Source organism: Pygoscelis adeliae, unplaced genomic scaffold (assembly GCF_000699105.1).
Source record: "Pygoscelis adeliae isolate BGI_AS28 unplaced genomic scaffold, ASM69910v1 Scaffold175, whole genome shotgun sequence".
NCBI lineage: Eukaryota > Metazoa > Chordata > Aves > Sphenisciformes > Spheniscidae > Pygoscelis > Pygoscelis adeliae.
The window spans coordinates 2,275,726-2,282,962 of record NW_008824941.1 but is presented as its reverse complement, the minus strand read 5'-3'; positions in this window follow the sequence as shown (position 1 = coordinate 2,282,962).

The window sequence follows — 7,237 nt, the reverse complement described above, 5'->3', positions numbered from 1 at the left end:
AACAACAGCAATGAATATGAAGAAAATGAATGGGTGGGTGGCTCAGACCTTTGCAGTGATGTTTTTCCAAGGGCAGGCAGTACTGTTCTGCTGGGGAACATCATGTATGACCTCCAGTTGTTTCTGTCCTGCGTGTTGTAGCTGACCAAAACTTCTGGTAATAATATGACACTGAAATTCCTTAATTTATCCCTGCTGTCCCTGAAGTCATGCGCGATATGTCTGAGAGTTTCCTTTTAGTTGTCTTCTGATGTAAACCGAATCTGCTCTCATCTGGGGAAGGGGGGAGTCATATAAACGAATGAGCTGGCTGTTACATAGACATCTTATGTATAATGATACACTTTCATTACTTGCTCATATGTGCCGACTGCCCTGTATCACAGCACAGTACCTGCTTTATAGCAAAATGACAATTTTCCTCTTTACTCATCCCATGGATTAGGAAGCAAATGTATTTCTGAACTTTGTTTATTTACTTTGCTTCCTGAGTGCTTCTTGTGTACTTGGAGTTCAAAATTTTGCAAATGTTTGTTAACATTAACCCATTGTAAAGACATAGCATGCAAGAATTTCAGTAGAATAAAACATGGTCCTCTATGCCAAGTTAAAATGCTTTCTGAGGGTGAGCAAGAACAACAACGCAGATGTGCTATACACATGGCTTGGCAGAAGACAAGGGCTTTTTATGGTATATCTACCATCACTGCCTGAGCCTGGCAAAACATTCCTGTAGCATATGTATGTGGGGTTCAAGCACAGGCTGAATCTCTCTGGAGTTGGGGGCTCTTTCTCCTGACTTTACTGCCATTTGAGCCAGACCAATTATGTGGTTACACATTTATCTTGGCCTTTCAGGGTAGTCTCTTTTGGATTTAGTCTGTAATCAAAAGAGAATGTAAGAAACAGAAGTGTAGAGTAACCTTTCCCTGATCCCCTTTTGCCTTTAAGATTATAAACAGGAGAGACTTATGTAGACAGAAATATTCTAAAGCTAAATACAAGTTAATTGCACAAAACCCTGCGTTTATCTCCTCAGTGTCTGAGCTGCGCTGTGAAAACTTGAGCTGTGAGTTGTAGTCCAAAGACAAACTATATTTTTCAGAGTTCGGCTGAAATGGGGATGAGTTTTTCTTTTAAAGGACGGAAATCTGTTGGTAATGACAAATTCTGATTGTTTTGTGTTTTTTTTTCCCCATCTTTTTCTCTTTTTCCTGTGACACTTCTGTGCTGTGCTTAGAGCTGCTTCTGCACATCTTCAAAAGATGACTGAACATCACCCACTGAACTGCATCTGCTGCCCTCCCTCCTGCTTGCCCCGGCTAACCCATGTCTCATCCATATAATTTAGACTCTTAAGGCTTCTTGGCGTGGGACAAAACCCCTGAGTCTCTGAAGGGACTGCAGTGGCAGTGGTTTGTGTAATTTCCACAACTCTTTTGCTGCTGGTTAGAGTATAGTAATGTTTACTTCTGGTCTGAAGCCCTCTTTTCTTCTTCTTTCGGCTTCAGAGGCGGCCAGGAGAGCAGAGGAAGAGAGAGGTGAGGTGGGAGGGCCCTTTTTTCCCATGCAATGCAAGCAGTGTAACAGGCACGAAGGCTGTACTGCAGCCCCATCGGAGAGGTGGAAAGTGTTTCTCATTTCATTGAGCTTGCACCAAAATAGGCTGTGGATATGCCTGTTCCAGAATTAAAAGTAGTTAACTTTTTATTGACAGGTTACGGGCACCTCTTACTTGTGGGACACCCCTGTCCACGCACAATCTTCTCTGGAAATAATAAAACGAGTTTTAGGAAATTCAGTTAGGTAGGTCAGTATAATTTCAAGTAGATCAGCTATGAGCTGTAAGTTTTCCGAGGCAGATGCTCCATCTCTGGGAAAGCCGGACTCGGGTCTTTTTTTCCTGCTGAAATCTCTAGCTGCTGTGGCAATGTCAGTAATAAGCTGCGGGTGGAGGAGGAGGACATCTCACTGAGCTTCTCCTCTGCGTCACCGCGCTGCCATGGGCAGTGCTGCCCGCACTGTCCGTGCCCCTGCTCAACTGCAGTTCTGCTGCCTGCACCCCTCTGGAGCTGAGCTGGCGGTGCTCTGCGCACCCCACCTTAACTCTGTTTCAGTTAAGCATTTTCAATAAATACCTATAGTCTCGCCTGTTTTTGACGCGCACAAAACAGGTGAGCTCAAAGTAAAGCTTTGCATCTAAATGTCTTTGGATTTTGAGGTGTGAAAATCCTAAAGCAAAAGTAATCGGGGTTTTTTTAATCCTTTTCGATCATGATGGTGTTGTGAATCAAAATACAGGCATCTTTTCAGTTGTGACCGAGGTCCAAATTTTGCATCCTGAGTATCTCTGTACAGAGTAATATACGCAGGCATAATTACTTAAGGAACTATTTCTGATGTCTGTCATTGGTATATTGATCTTAATTGTTTCAGTGTAACATTTGTCTTTTGAGCGCATGTGAGTATGAAAGCTTAAGCACAAATTTTTTTTTCTTTGGTTTTTTTGATGTTTGGAAGAGTGGCTATTTTGAAGACATGCCCTTTTTTCTGTGAACCTTGAAAGAGGTGTGTAGCTTATCAAAGGTCATGCGGTGGACTACTAAAAATTTCAAGGAAGTCTTTCTACATTTCTTTAAAATGTCTCTAAATCAGTCATTCAGGTAAGATTGATTTAAAATTCAAAGTATAAGAATTTTTATTAGATTCACTATGTATGACGATATAAATTATCACTGTAAAGCATCAGAGTGCTAAATTCTAACTGATTTGTTTCATTTTACAAAATATGGCATGTTCTGATTTAACAGCATAAACATGTCTGCTTTTACTGTTACTTTACAGACCAGTGTAGAGAACAGCTTGAATATGTTCTATTGTATTGTGCCATGAGATTGTACTTCTCATAGGAAGCATGAAAAATTCCAGAGTTCAAGAGTGTGTGTATTCCCCCGCCCCATCTTTATAATTTAGGAGAATGTTTGACTATCACAGTATTACGTTTGATCTCATCTGAAGTAGATACTCGGTCTGAAAAGAATGTTTTGTATGAGATTGAGAGGTCTGAAAGTTTTGAGTCCAAGGCAGTTTGAATTTTTTTGTGGTTTGTTTTCGCTAAAGCTAAGTAAATTTTGAAACAACCATGGTTTTAAATAATAGAACTAGCTAGGGAACAAATTTTCTATTGTGTGAAAATAAGTAAGGTTTTAGGTTTTTTACAGCATTTCAATGAAAGGGGCAGCTTTTGTAAAAAACATTTCCCAAAATGCATGAGGGCTGTTTCAGAGAGGGAGTCTCCATGGGGCAGGACGCTCAGCAGGGAGGTGGGAGGTCCAGGAGCAAGGCTGTGCTCTGCAGAGTGCTCCACAAACCTGCATCTCTTTCAGCCCAGATGTTAGATGTCTTAATCACTGACACCGGTGTCTCAACTAGAAAATCTTCGTATCAGATGAAAGCTTTGCCAAAACTGTCATTTTTACTTCAAGTTTGGTTTTCAAGAAGCTTGCATTTAAGAAAACTTTCTCTTAAGGGTGAGGATTCCTAGTATCTCTAAGGTGTCTAAAATATTTCTCTTCTTTCAAATGGCAAAATTTTACTTTATTGCTAATTTTTGTGTTGTACTGTGTCTTTCTAGACAGGAAGGGAACTGCATTCCTAGTGTAACAACCTGCATGCAATGTGAAAGAATAGAGTGAAATGAAATCGGCCTTTTAGAAAACAGGAAGGGTAGAAGAGGTACGAGTCATCCAGCAAAATGAAATGTTATTCGGGCTAAATTTTACCGTTCAGTGCAAACCTTCTGATGAAATCCATGCATGTGAACTTGGAACAGAAGTTTGGCCTGGCCGAGGGTGTTGCTGTGAGTCAGTGTCTGATTCACGACAGCCAGGAGGGTGTAATCCCTCCTCCTGCATTACCGTGTGTGTGCTGTGTTTGTGTCCCCCCACCTACTTTATGGTCATGCTATCTATTACATCTAGTCTTATAAACAGTCTGGTTTTTGAATTGAGGACTAAATGAATAGGTTTCTTGCCTCTCCCTTTTGTCCAGCACTGATGCATAAAAATCCAGCAAAACTTTGATTTCCTCTCCCTCTCCCTTTTATTTTGAAGGGGTACGGGGCTGTGAGTTGGAAATGCTGCCTACTTGGAAAACAGAAAAGGCCCCCGGCCAGCTTTATCTGTAGCTTGCAGCCGGTAGATCTTGCTCTGTGTCTTACCGAAGGAAGAAGGTTCATGACCTCTCCATATCTGAACAGCTCGCTATATATAGGCTAGGATCTTCCCTGGGAATTCTCGCAGCAGCCTGTCTCCTGCAGCCATGGAGCGGCTCAGTCCCCAGGTGACGATTTAGGTGTCGTGTGTAACTGACTTGTGCACGTAGGTGGCTTGTCCCCTGTGCACTGGGGCACACGGTACGTGCCTGTAGGAAAAACCATGTAAAAGCAACTGTAAGGCTTTCTGCTGAGGTGAAGAATTCTCTGCTAGAAAGCAAGGCCCCGTACCTGGAAAATGAAAATGCATGTTCAGGCTCTTGAAAATGATTTTCTTTCACTTAATATTTTAAATTGTGTAAACATACATAATATTTTTCCCCCTACTCAGTCAAAATAGAGCATGACAGAAATCGGAGAATCCAGATTTCTTGTGGCAGATTTCCTCTTTAAGAACAATATTCTTGACTTTAAAAATAAGAACTGGAGAGTGGGTTTTATATATACAAGGTTGTTATTTTGGTGCTTGCAAGCTTCTGTCAGTCCAGACATCTCACCACTTAAAAAGTATGAGGTTTTTTTTTTAAAATATATTTTTATCCCAGTTATTGAAACTTTCATTGTATTTTTAACAGTGCTGTTGCTATTAATGTGGAAGAGAAGAGACATAACAAAGGCCTATTGGTTGCTAGGAGAAAACTTGCAAAGTTAAATTAATTAGTTTGAGGTGTTTTGAAAAAATTAATGGATGGAGGCTGTGCTTAGATGAAATGGTTTAAAACTTTGGTTAGCTTGATCTAGTACTGTCTGGGGAGCTGTTAGCATATGCTATCTCAAACATAGGCTAAAACAAAGATGCCATATTTTAATCTATTTCTGTTCATCAAGCTCTTTTCTTTTTGCTCTACTATGTTACAGAACGGCAAGCAGGTTTTTCTCTTTAGTGGAGCCTAAGACGCTACCTTAATGTATGTAACAGCAGCGCTGGTTATGCACTGATCATTCAAAGTTAGCAAGAAATGCTAGCACCTTCTTATATCTGCTTTGGTGTGGCACTGATTAGAGACATCCCAGGTGAATAATATAAACAGGTTTTCTGAAAAAAGATTTGTATAGTTTCTAAGAACCTTTTTTGTTTTTCTGTAGCTTATTAGGCAGGGTTTCCTGCTTGTTCTTAGTCTCAAATATACTGTATTTGTTTTAAAGGAGTTAGTTACAGAAAATAAAGTTGCAGTACTTTAAAACGTACTACTTTTCTGTGAACATATGCATGTAAATGAATAATATGGGGGGTTTGAATTTTTTTTGTTTTTAATCAATCCTATGTGAAACTTATTTTTGCCATTAGTTACAACGAATTCTCAGATTCTGTATATATATATGTGTATGTGTGTGTGTGTATATATATGTAAAAAATAAAGTATTCTGTTATATTTAAAACATTTTCAATACAGTCAGTTTCTCAAAGCACATAAAGAAATAGAAACCGGAGGTTTCAAACTCAGGTTTGACCAAGTCGAGGATACTCTTGAATTTGTCTAGCAGAAGCAAAGAAAGATAAATACTTGGGTTTTACAGGGCTTGAAGGTATAATTCTAGGTGGAATATTATGGTGCATTTGAGTGTATGTCTAACATTGTTACTCTGCATGCAATTGCAGTCATTTATCTGTATCTTCTGCCAAGGTTGACTTGGTTACAAAGATGGGAATTTCTAATTTAGACCACATTATAAGTTATAACTGAGAATACCAAAGTGTCGTATCGTTCTCATATTAATCAAAACTTCTAGAGATACAAATTGCAGTGCCCTGAGCTGGAGAAATTAAGCACTTGTTACCATTTCCTATATGATATACTCACAGCTCAGTTGAGAAGACTTAAACGTTTACCTTTTGTTCGAAATAGGACTTGGCATTGCTTCACTGGTTTTAATGGTTATTTTTCACTGCTTTCTTTTCTGGTCAAGAAGACTAGCTGGTTTTGCTTCTCTCTTAATCAAGTCTTTTGCTTTAATTTTGACGAGTGCAGACATGCTGTTAGAGATTTAAGCAATTCTGAAAGATGTGTAATGGGTTAGAGTTCAGTGTACTGCTGTTAGCTGCTCCCTATCGCTGGAGGTGACAAGGGAGAAGATAACTAAGGAAGTAAAAGGAGGTTTTTAATGCTAACCCCCATCTTCCTGCATTAGTGGATTCATTTTTGGGGCTTAACTTGGCAAGCTTTGCTTATGTTGATGGGCAGTAATGCAGCTAGGTCTGTGAGGGTATCACGGTGTCAAGTGGGAAGGAATACTGGTGTGGTAAATGGAAGGGTCACACTTTTAATAATTTTTTTCCAATAGTTGTCCTCTGTGTTTGCTTTAACATAGAATAGAATCATAGAATCATAGAATCATTAAGGTTGGAAGAGACCTCCAAGATCATCGAGTCCAACCGTCAACCCAACACCCCCATGCCCACTAACCATGTCCATAAGCGCCTCATCTACCCGTCTTTTAAATACTTCCAGGGATGGTGACTCAACCACTTCCCTGGGCAGCCTGGTCCAATGTTTAACCACTCTTTCAGTAAAGAAATTTTTCCTCACGTCCAATCTAAACCTCCCCTGGCGCAACTTGAGGCCATTTCCTCTCGTCCTTTCACCTGTTACTTGGGAGAAGAGACCAACACCCACCTCGCTACAGCCTCCTTTCAGGTAGTTGTAGAGAGCAATGAGGTCTCCCCTCAGCCTCCTTTTCTCCAGGCTAAACAACCCCAGTTCCCTCAGCCGCTCCTCATAAGCCTTGTTCTCCAGACCCCTCACCAGCCTCGTTGCCCTTCTCTGGACACGTTCCAACATCTCAACATCCTTCTTGTAGTGAGGGGCCCAAAACTGAACACAGTATTCGAGGTGCGGCCTCACCAGTGCCGAGTACAGGGGCACGATCACTTCCCTGCTCCTGCTGGCCACACTATTTCTGATACAGGCCAGGATGCCGTTGGCCTTCTTGGCCGCCTGGGCACACTGCCGGCTCATGTTCAGC